The sequence below is a fragment of the Bicyclus anynana genome, chromosome 2 (genome assembly GCF_947172395.1).
Source record: "Bicyclus anynana chromosome 2, ilBicAnyn1.1, whole genome shotgun sequence".
Classification (NCBI taxonomy): domain Eukaryota; kingdom Metazoa; phylum Arthropoda; class Insecta; order Lepidoptera; family Nymphalidae; genus Bicyclus; species Bicyclus anynana.
Genome location: NC_069084.1, coordinates 4,148,128 through 4,160,907, shown reverse-complemented (window position 1 = coordinate 4,160,907; position 12,780 = coordinate 4,148,128).

Here is a 12,780-nt window from a genome sequence, read left to right as displayed (position 1 = left end):
TTCGGAGTTTATTCATAATATAAAATCCCAGCTTCAGTTTTGCCCACCACCTACAATATGGGTATCTACAAGTCAAGAGTGAATAGGCATCATATAGGCAAGCGCGTTCCACCATAGGCTGCATCATCGCTTACCATCAGGTGTGATTGCAGCTAAGCGCTTGCTTATACAAAATAAAAAAATAAAAACAATGAAATAATTTCTCTTCATATTAATTTACTTGTACATATGCCAATAAGCATACATCTGGCAGCCCTTCGAGTCTCTCATGCATATCCTGATCGTAACTGCAGCAATCGATTACCCGAAGAGTTATTACCAACTCACTGGTGTCGAAATCCTTTAACCTGCAGAACTTCTTGAGTATTTGCGGTATACGCTCCGTTGATAACGTCAGTATTCTTAAGATTGGTAGTAAGTATTTACCTGGGTAGCTAGGTAGTATTTACCTTATTTACTCGTAGGTAAAAAAATGTTTTTTAGGAAAACAAGTCACTTTTAAACTATTTAACCTACTTGAAATTGAAATTTGTCATCATCAGAAATAACCCGTATTCGGCTCACTTTTGAGCACAAGTCTCCTCTCAGATTAACAGGGGTTAGGCTTAGTACACCAAATGTGGATTGGCAGACTTCAGACACATAGATAATTAAGAAAAATTAAGAAAATTTGAGGGAGGCAGATTTTCTAACGATGTTTTTCACGTGATATTTAATTTCTTAAAATACACTTAACTGGAAAGTTGAAAGTGCATGCCCGGACTGAATTCGAACCTACGCCCTCCGAATTGAAGTCAGAGGTCTTATCCACTAGGCTATAACGTCTCTATATTTAATTAAATCTGTGTAAAATAAACTTCTTTCGCATCCAAATATTGATAAACCTAAAATTTTATAGATTTGACTTTGATATATTAATCAGTGAGTAAAGTAGTTATCTCGTTATTACAATACTAGCGGACGCCCGCGACATCGTCCGCGTGAAACCCTACTACTACACTACCGTACTCCCACTCTACAGTTACCCTACCATACAGGAGATGAGTAGGGACTCAACCCTACCCCTACCAAACCACTACCCTACCCTTAGCCTACTCCTACCCTACCCCTACCAAACCACTACCCTACCCCTAACCTACTCCTACCCTACACCTACCAAACCACTACCCTACCCCTACCCCGCGCCTACCTTACCCTACCCCTTCTCTACCCCTACCTTCTGCTGCTGCTGATCGCAGCGTGATGAAAAGTATACTATAACCTGCCCAGGAATATGAAGAATAATTGTGCCAAGTTTCGTTATAATCCGTCGAGTAGTTTTTGTTTTTATAAAGAACATATAGACAGACTGATAGACAGACAGGCAGACGAAAATTTTACTGATTTCATTTTTGGCATCAGTATCGATCACTGTTTACCCCCTGATAGTTATTTTGGAAATATATTTCATGTACCTACATTATTTACCTCTCTACAGATTTATTATACGACAAATTGTTACAACTTTAAGTACTCTTATATAAGAAATACTAGAAATCATAAATATAGCCGAGGTTCTTACTACCTCTTATTTAAAAAAACAGCTAAATTGGTTCAGCTAGAATAGAATAGAACAGCGCTTAGTAACACATGCGATTTGTTATTTACATAGATGTGAATTCATTTAATTTAGGAACATGTGAATATACGAACAACTCACACATGATATGAAGGAATGTCTCATTTGATTACAAATGTTCTAATTTACTGAAACCATTCTGTCTACACGAGCTACATACGTAGCAACTAAACTGTTCACAAATACAGTAACTTACTAACAATTCAGAGACTACGTCTCTATCTAACGAAATAGAACACTTGACCTGAAGTTCTTATATACAGGGTGTCCCGTAATTAATGGATAAAACGCAAATGGTAGATACACCACCTGATTATCTAAAACTAATTTTAATAGTTTTCCAAAAATCCCTAGGGTGACCAAGTTATTTTTTTTTTTGGATTTTTCAAATTTTTCAGTTTTTTCAATTATGATTTTAAAGATCTGATTTTTGTTAAATATTACGGAATAAATTACTAACGTACGGTAATACTATTTTTATAAATAATGTTTTATTTATAAAAATATTTGTAATTACGGGACACCCTGTATACTCGTACTATGTATACGGATATACTCGTACAAGATGTTCCATTTATTATAATGACTTCCTTTGTACATATTGAATGATTACCACCTTTCCAAATATGTGTATATTTGGGAAGGCGTTAATGATTAATAGCTAAGCCCGCCAACGATCACTAGAGCAGCATGGTGGATCTGAGCTCTATATATTTGACGGCCTCCGTGGCGCAGTGGTATGCGCGGTGGATTTACAAAACGGAGGTCCTGGGTTCGATCCCCGGCTGGGCAGATTGAGATTTTCTTAATTTGTCCAGGTCTGGCTGGTGGGAGGCTTCGACCGTGGCTAGTTACCACCCTACCGGCAAAGACGTACCGCCAAGCGATTTAGCGTTCCGGTACGATGCCGTGTAGAAACCGAAAGGGGTGTGGATTTTCATCCTCCTCCTAACAAGTTAGCCCGCTTCCATCTTAGACTGCATCATCACTTACCATCAGGTGAGATTGTAGTCAAGGGCTAACTTGTAAAGAATAAAAAAAAAAAAAAAAATATTCCCTCTCCTGTAATGATGACATTTTTTATTTAGTCTATTACTTTGGTATGTTATGCATACTAAATATATTTCGACTTCGTCCGCCTTTAGACCTCCTTAATCCGGCCCTGTCGCAAAAACCGTTCTAAGCGAACGTTTACTAACTAAAAACTACGTCTCGGCCAAATATCATCTTTGTACGTCAAGCGGTTTTTCAGATTTCGTGATGAGTGACCTTTTTCTTTTATATATTTTGATTATTGATACTTTTATAAACAGTGGTCATCATCCATATTAATTTCAAAGTGTCATTCAAACAGCACTGAAAGCCCGGCAAGTATTGCAACGAATTAAACTAGCTTGATGGGTTCCAGCCTCAGACTAATTAGATAAAGACCTGCCTCGCAAGACATTATTTTTCTGTCAAAGTATATGATCAACGATCTTATGCGATTATAAACACTGTCTGTATAGAATCGATGTTTCATAGTTTACAATCGTGTCCGTCGTTTAAAAACCTCCGTAAAAATACCTTTTTGTGTAGTTAAATGGTGTAAAAAACGAACAAAAACTGCTAGTTTAGTATAAGATATGTGTGAAATCTAAGCTCGTTTTCCTTAGAAAATGCTAGAAAATTTTGTTCGTGAATTTGGGTGCGATACTAGTCCTTATACATTTAGTCTAAAGTTCCAGCTACAAAAACCGCTCCTTTTAGGAGAGATGAATCATGTGCATTAATGACATAAGCTGACGATAATGTTATAATATCATATACCTGATATAGTCCCTGTGTTACATTAATTCCGCATTGGAATAGTCGCGGTAGCACTATTTGATACCAACCCATAGAATATTCCATCGATTTCTCATATTTCCAAACTCACACAATACTCGTGCTAATAATTCAGACTCTTAGGCGCTGTGCACACGTTGAATTCAATATAATTCATATTATTAAAAATATTTAGCTGTTGGTAGCACTTCGTTCTGGAAAAAATGTGTTAATAATATCAGGTAATTGTGGTAGTGTTAACTAAATTGTTTAACAAACTTACATCCCCATCGAAAATCACCAAAGTGCAATCTAACTACGTCCCTAGATTCAATCGAAATTGAATTATAAATTGATTTATCGGTTTAGACCAAAGAAACAATCATATGGCTATCTTCGCATTTACAATAATAGATTGAAATAGATCTTTTAGTTTGTCATTCTATAATTTATGTATCTCAAATTTACAACAATTTAATTTTATCATAAACCTAAACTATATCAAAATTATAATAGCAACTAGCGGGCGTCCGCGTGGAATTAAGTTTTTCACAAATCCCGCGGGAACCTTGGATTTTTCCGGGATAAAAAGTAGCCTATGTGTTAATCCAGAGTTAAATCTATTTTCATTCCAAATTTCAGCCAAATCGCCGCAAAATTGACAAGGTTTCATACAAACTTTCATCCCCTACTTTATCCCCTTGGGGGTAGAATTGGTCAAAACCCTTTCTTAGCGGATGCCTTCGTCATAACGTCTACCTGCATGCTAAATTTCAGCCCGACCCGTCCAGTGATTTGGGCTGTGTGTTGGTAGATCACTGTGTCATAAGCCTTTGAGTTTAGATTATTTAATATTAAGACCCATATTTTTTTCAAAACGTGGTATTGTAAGTAGTATAGATATATTTTGTATCTGCATATTCCTATATACAATAGCCCTTTTACTATTTTAACATGTTTATAAAAGTGTATGCACAGCGCCTTTCTCATCCCGCGCTTCGTCGAAATAGAATACCTAAGTAGAATCCTCATACATCATTGAATCTATCTCTTAGTCGGATATATCGCTTTTCTTGTTTATAGTTAACTAGTAGACGCCGCGCGGTTTCACCCGCGTGGTTCCCGTTTCCGTAGGAAAACAGAAATAAAATATAGCCTATATAGCCTTCCTCGATAAATGGGCTATCTAACACTGAAATAATTTTTCAGATCGGACCAGCAGTTCCTGGGATTAGCGCGTTCAAACAAACAAACTCTTCAGCTTTATAATATTAGTATAGATATATTTGGGTTGTGATTAATATTTTTTATTGTAAAAATGTATATCGTATTATTTTACAGCGCCATCTGGTCACACGTAAAAATAATATTATCCGTTATTTAGTATTTAAATAGGTACGTCAATCTTGTTCCACTTTTACATTAAAGTTTGTTCCATTTTTCTAAAAAAACTTTAGTTTTTTTTTTTGTCGGGTTTGTTTGGTTTTCTGAATGACAGTAGCACGACCATAGAACATTTTTAGAACTCAAAACTTTATTGATTTTTTATTAGAATTATGAACCAAATCGTCGAATTTTGGAGATCAAGAATATGTTGACTACAAGAAATTCTAATAATATATTAATAAAGATTAATTTACTTTAGACTACAAGTATAGTAGTAAAATAAATGTAAATAGGCATTTATAATTTCACTTATATTCAATTGTAATTGTAAATTAATATTACATTGCTAATACTTTTTATTCGCGCGGCTGTCATCACTTGCGATGCTCTCTATCATAGAAAAGCAGCTTGATTTTTTTGTAAAGGTGTTTAACCATAACTTTTTATCCATCTCAGGTAAAAGTTAGGTGTAGCAGGAATCCTAAGAACACTCGTATATGTTTCGACCCGTTAATCTTAAACAATTAAAGCTAAAGGTAGATAAATCATAACACAGGCACATCTCAACCAACTCCGCTGTTTGTTATTCCATTAACAACAACAACTAACAATCACACGTTCGTCGCGTGAGTAAAATTGAATAATAATCATAAATACAAACATCACCAAGCGTCAAATAATGGGAAACCATCACGAAACTTAATTACTAACAACGCAAATTAATATGTATCACCGCTCCGCATTAAAGCAGTCTATCGGTACGTTGGAACAACTCAATTATATTGTTACATGTTAGCGTACAAGTTATGAGCGAAAGCGGAAATGTTTTAGACGAGGAGTTACATTTGATAACACTGTAATTAATCCAATCATTACAGTAAATTCACCTCGGAATTCGAGATACCCAGCTGTAAGTCTGTAAATACTTCTATATCGACACCTTAAAAGACCTACATATATTTAATCAATAAAAATTGACAATTATAATCACTGATTTATCGAGACTTAATCAATTATATATGGCACGTTTTCGACCGGAGGTACCGGTTGACCTGAAGTGATGCTGTGACCGCGCACTCTCCGCCCTCTATCTCGAAAACGGCTCACCGTATAAATAAATTTTTTAAACAAAATTAGTAGAGAATTTCGTATTCTACAATATTGATAATAAATACAAATAACAAAAAACCCTTAGGAAAAGAGATATTTACAAAAAAGCGCAAAAAACCGATTTTTGTGACTTTTGACCTTGAAATTTAATAGGTTTTGAGACAACTTTACGGTGTCAATATACAAGTATTTACAGACTTACAGGTCGAATTCCGAGATTCTTACCTAATTTAAGCTTAAATTACTAGTCTAAATATACGCTTCGATATATCTCGTAAAGACATAAAGGCATGTTGACTGCTATCGACCAGTATCGGTAGCATTGAGAATATCTCTCTCCTTGTCGTCTCATCGCAACAAAAGAGCTATCTCTAAGCTGTTATTAGTCAACAATATGTCTTTTTCTTTTCACGAGATAAATGTTGTTGACGCATGTCGTTTAGATTTTTACTGTTAATTAAAAATCTGCACTCAGCTCAGCACTGCAGTACTCCTAGCTGTGCTCAGTTTTTTTTTTGTAGTATTGTGTTCTTGTTTCTTAGAAAACGTTTATTTATAACTGCTTTTCCATACTTAGCGTATTGTTAGTATTCTTTGATAATAATTTATTGTCTAAATTCTAAGCATTTCTTTAAAAATGCACGGGAAAATATTATTTTTGTTGTTAAATTAACATAAATTATAAACCTCTATAATCTTGAAACATGATCGATAACTGTGTTATTATTGTAAATGAATATATAATTAGTGATATACTGAGAGGTCGTGAACATTTTTGAGAGGGTGTTTGGTAAAGTTTTATAACTCTTTGCCACAAAGAAATACGGTCCATAGTGGATTATATAATTTGAATGTCTAGTAATTTAATATGATTTTAAACATCCTGTAACCGTATAATTTCTTCAGCAAAATTTTATTTATTTCACTGAAACCGGTATAACAACTAATATCATTGACTGCAGAGACTTCAGACCACAGATAAATTCCCTATTAACGTAATACTTATTGTTATTCTGGGAAATTAAACGAAGTTACAAACTTACTATAGTTTACTATAAAAATGTAAAGTACGATCTATATTAGAGAGTCGAACAAAGGTTATGATTCACAATATTTGCAACTTAATTAACAAATCAAAATGTAACCAATAATAATTCCCTCGATTCCCACAACTGGAAAATATTTGTGTGATGAACATGGGGTGTTTTCCAGTGTCTGTGTGTATTTATACATTATATAAGTATTTATATGTAGTATATAATTGTATATTAATATTATAATATTAACTATCATAGCACCCATAACACAAGCTACTCTGTATGCTTACTTTGGGGCTAGATAGTGATGTGTATTGTTTAAGTATAATAAGACCCTAGAATGGCAGACAATGACCTTGAGTGGAGTCACTCAATTGTGAACTTGTGTGTAGGGTTAAAGACGTCTTTGACAGTTATCCAACACTTCCCTTTTCCGCTCAAGGCACTCACCCCGCCTATCCCAAGTAACCTATAAAGAATTACGCAACAAGAAATGTGGATGGCTCGAACGTCACGAGCATACTGAAGCCGATCGGACGACGAGCGCCTTATATCGCAAGTCGCTCCCGCCAACTGATCGCTACCCCTCTCTAAATCCCAACTCTTTACGAAACAAATCGCGCTACCATAGCCAATATGAGATCGACCGACGTCATATCCGTCCCAGACTACTATTTCCTACAATACTGTAAATAAAGACCTGCTGGAAACTGCCTACGCTCTCTTGGACTATAAACTAAACAGTTTCTATACGCCTCTGGTCCAACGCCTTGTAATCTATAAGACGTATAATAATCATTATTATTCTATATTAATGACTTCCTTCGGGATATCAAAGTAGTCATTATAATTTATAGAATGAAGAGAAAAAAAAAGCAGATGAAACTATGCAAGTACCAACCTATGTAAATAATTCAATACCACGAAAAACTCTAAGAAGAAAGAAAATCTCAGTATTTTAAAGCTTGATCTAGGGCTCAAACCAAGGACCTCCAGATCCGAAGCCACATAGACTAACCACTGAACCAACGAGGCACACAAACTGTGTAAATCGGTTGAAATATGTCAATTGTTATTGCATAGCTTTTATCGGGATTTGAGCGCGGCGACCGAATCAAGAAATTCCGTAACCAAAATAAACCTAACACCCAAGCCGTTAACACATTTCGACGTTATCATATCGACTCAACTGTAAAAGTGGTGTGACACTAAGCAACAAAACGCATTAAACCAGAGTTCGAGTTCGAACCAGTTCAATGTTAAGAATTTTTTTTTTATTCCGTTCTGAAGAACTGTATGTAACTGTCGTGCTGTATGGATCAGAATGTTGGGCGGTGAAAGAGACGGATACTAAACGAATGCATGTGAACGAAATGCGTAGGTTGAGATGGATGTGTGGTGAGATGGATATGTCACCACATATCCATCTCACCACACAATCACACCTGACAAGAATAGATAAAATAAGGAATGAGTATGTAAGAGGAAGTCTGAAGGTGGCACAAGTGACAGAAAAATTGAGGAGTAGAAGGTTAGCTTGGTATGGACATGTAATGCGTAGGAAGGAAAGTCGTATTACTAGAAAAATGTTGAATATGAAAGTGGAAGGACATATAAGAGGAGAGGAAGGCCAAAGAAGAGATGGTTGGATTGTGTGAAAAAGGACATGTGTGTAAAAGGAGTGGATAATGAGTTGACGAGTAGTAGAGACAAACGGAAAAGATTTTCATATTTTACCGACCCCACTTAAGTGGGATACGGGTAAGGAGATAATGATTTTGTTCTGAAGAAAAAAAAATACTGCATAAATAAATAAATATAATTGCTTATGTTGATAAAAAAATGCTATACAACAGCTTTGCCGCGACAGTCTCGGAGTGCCACATGTATTTGTTTGAAGAGTCAGAGATTACAGTGCGAGTGAAGTCGCGAGGTTCAGTTAGCCAAAAAGAAATATTGGCTGACTGTCAAGTTTTTGGAGTTTACTCCTTAAAAATCGATTTTCATAAATAGCACTCGGTATGAAAAAAATATGGTCAGTAAACCATGACAGCGTTACGTTTTTTGTACGCAACCTATTCCGCGCACCTTTCACCGTGCGCATGTGGCGCACGCCGCGGCCTGCTGCTCCTCGGTTGCGCATCTTTCACTTTTCAGGCGTAGGTATTGAGACGTAAATAGTGTATTCTGCGGGGCAAAATAGACCTATTTAGACAGTCGATCTGAAAGAGAACTCCATTCGTGCGTCGGAGCTGACACGCACTTTTTTAAAGGATGCGAACACATGTTCTTTGAACATTTTGAATTATTTTTCGGTAAAGAATATCAAAACCTCAGAGTTATGGGAAATACTCCCCAGCAACCTGTATAGTAAGTACTATTTTAATTTCATTGTGGCTGCCAGGAGCATCTACGTCAGGTATACAGTAATCATACTTCATGAATGTCACGGAATTGAATACGATGTAAGCTGAATGAAAAATCCGGATTTTGCAATTGGATTGAATGGTAAATGTATTGAATTGCATAGAGCGCTATTACTATGCAATCCAGGGTTAATTGGATTAGAGTTAGGCAGATTTTCTCTATTTTCATTCATTTTCATTGAATATTCCAAATTTACTAAGTGCTTTGTTAACCCAGTGGTAGCATATATGGCTTTGCTTTAGCTCACGAGGATTCGAGTCGAGATAGTTTTCTTTTCTTTTCTTTCTGCTATAAAATTTTCTTTGCATTAACCCACACATAAATATTCATTATTTTTCCTCTTTATTGTAGGTATACATAATGATTACTTTGATATTTCGAAGGAGAATTTTCAGTATAGTATAGGAAAATAATAATAATCCAATCCTTTCTCCAGCGGACATGTTTTCAAAATACATACAAGTACGTGAGGCATAAACCTCTCGAATGGGATCGAATCAAATAAAATTCAAGCAAGCCTCAACCGGCACGTTCCAGAGTTTGTATCTACAGGAATTTTTCCTACAAATAAACTTCCCGGCTCGCGTATTAGTGGATGAATTTATTGAACACTGAGAAATACTTGTTTCCCTCAATACGAACTTAATACAACACGAATTCAATTCAACAAAATAACTTCATCTACAATCTAATCGTTGAGTTCCAAGATGTATTGGAGTTTAATAAATAACGCTTTTCACTTGTTTTCAAAATAAATACTGCGGTAACCTCGAAATGTAATTATATTTTCGAATTCCTCAATTAGTGAATGCTGTGTCAAGAAAAGGTATATACTCGTACGACTATAGTGTAATGGGCGGGGTTCTCTCTATAAATATAGGTACTAGCGGACGCCCGATACTTCGTCCGCGTGGAATTCAGTTTTTTCACAAATCCCACGGGAACCATGGATTTTTCCGGGATGAAAAGTGCCTATGTGTTAATCCAGAATGAAATCTATTTCCATTTCAAATTTCAACCAAATCGCTTCAGAAGCCGCAGCGTCAAGGAGGAACAAACATACACACACACACACTTACACACAAACTTTCGCCTTTAGTAAAAAGTAGCGTGTGTTAATCCAGACTATAATCTATATCTACTTCAAATTTCAGGTGATTCGGTTCAGTAGCCGAGGCGTGAAAGAGTAACAAACATTTATACCATCAAAATCATTAGATTTTCGCAAATCTCGGGATTGCATGGACTTTTTTGGGATAAGCCTATGTGTAAATAATCCTGAGTAAAATCTATTTCCATTCCTAATTTCACCCAAATCGATTCAGTAGCGGCGTTAAAGAGTAACAAACATAAAAACAAACTTTCGTTTATAATATTAGTAGGTTACTAACAAAATGCTTAAATAATCTAGATACAAAATAGGTACCATTCTATATACACATACATACTTATATCTGGTCATTCGTATATATCTCCGAAACCCTAAATTTGCATTGTTATTTACCGGGTGACTTGGCCGAAGGGTGACCGGTCAAGCGGAATTTTCTCTTTTCTTTGAGTCTTTGTTTTTGATATTTACTCGTACTATCTTTATGTTCGTTAAATAGCTATTTTATGTGATTTATAAAGGTAGTATTAACATAACTGAGTAATGTACAAATAGAGTATCTATGTCAACTTTTTGCCCGAAGTTTGTTTTGTTTTTTGGATATTAAATACATTCGATCTCAATGAAACTATGTTCAATAATGAATATATTTATTATATCTACTAGTAGATAAGTGTTCATAAAATAAGTATTCATAATGAGTACTAGGGTCATTGTTCATTGTACAGTTACTAATAAGAAATCTGCAAAAAATTCCAAGCAGAGCTTGATCTCCTGAATGCGTACGTCTTTGCCGGTAAGGTGGTAACTAGCCACGGCCGAAGCCTCCGAAAACCACAATCGGCCCAGCCGGGTATGGCACCCAGGACCTGGGTCTTGTAAATCCACAACACTGCGCTACGGAGGCCGACGAAAGTATTATTTTATACCGTCGAGGTGGAGGATATGTGTAGTAGCAAATCTATCTAAATCCGTTCATCTACATTTTCATGTTTGAGTTACAAAAAACAATTTATTTATTAAATTAAACACATGAGATTTATTACTTCCATTATTAGAATTAAAAAGTTGTTAAGTAGATAATAAGGGAACACAAATATTGCACCAAGTTGGCCAAAAAATCATTGCAAAAGTTGTCTACTTAGGATTGTCTTCCCACAAAGTCAAACATCCAGTAAGCGAAGCCGGCGCTGGAACTCAATTGAAACAATAACAGTTTGTTCAGTCTTTGAGTAGTGAAATATTTCAGAAATTCTGAAACTGAGAATCCAGACTCGCGAACTTGTTCGTAACTTGTGCAATTCAAATTCTAGAGAACATTCCACAGAGCTCTAATATAATAATAGTAAATAATCCAATTTCACTAGTTAGTTAGTCACTCAATCGAATTCATTGCTAAATAATTATTACTGTATTCACGGCAAAATATTAAATAATCTGTCTAATAAAACGATTGTATTTTATAACATATTTTTTTTTAAATTAATAACTTAAGAAAGACGTTAACGTTAGTATTGTTAGTTTACTTTACTTAGTTTTTAAATGTTTTAGTTTAGTTACTTTGTTTTATTTGCAATGTTTTCTATATCTTAATAATTACAATAAAAGAGTGAATAGTCATGTCCTAGATAATGCTGCTCCAACTTAGATCTCGTCAATATATTCCATCAGGTATCATTCTAGTGAAGCTTAAACCTGTTTTGACGATCTGTAGCACAGTCAATTATGATGTCATTTTCAACAGACGACTCGGAGTCGATTCTCAGTTCAATTCAATTTAAGATGATATATTTTGACGCCTAAAGAGGCCTGAGCTTCTTTAGAAAATATATCATTATAAATATATATCAGGCCTAGCCTGATGAAGCTTCGGCCGTAACACCGGTAAAGATATACAGCTAAGCGATTGTGTTGGAATATGGTACCACACAAAAACCATCAGAGGTATGGTATAAATTTGTACCTACCTCTTTCTCCTGTTATCTCATCTTCGACTACATTGTCTAGTGTTAAGTTGGTATTGATTAAAAAAAACTGTCGAGCATAAAAAATCTTAATAAATGCAAAAGTAATGCAACCAATATATTTTCTATAAAAAATATTCTACATTTAACAGAAAAATATAAATCTAAACAAGATATTCATGCACCAGTACCGCTAAGCTAGACAAAATTCAAACTCACTATTTTAATTTAGCTTTGATCGCATTAACTCGTTATAGCCTTTAAAACTTCAAAGCGACCACTGGTCTGGAAAAAGATCTTGTCCGTTAAAAACTTTTAACGGTA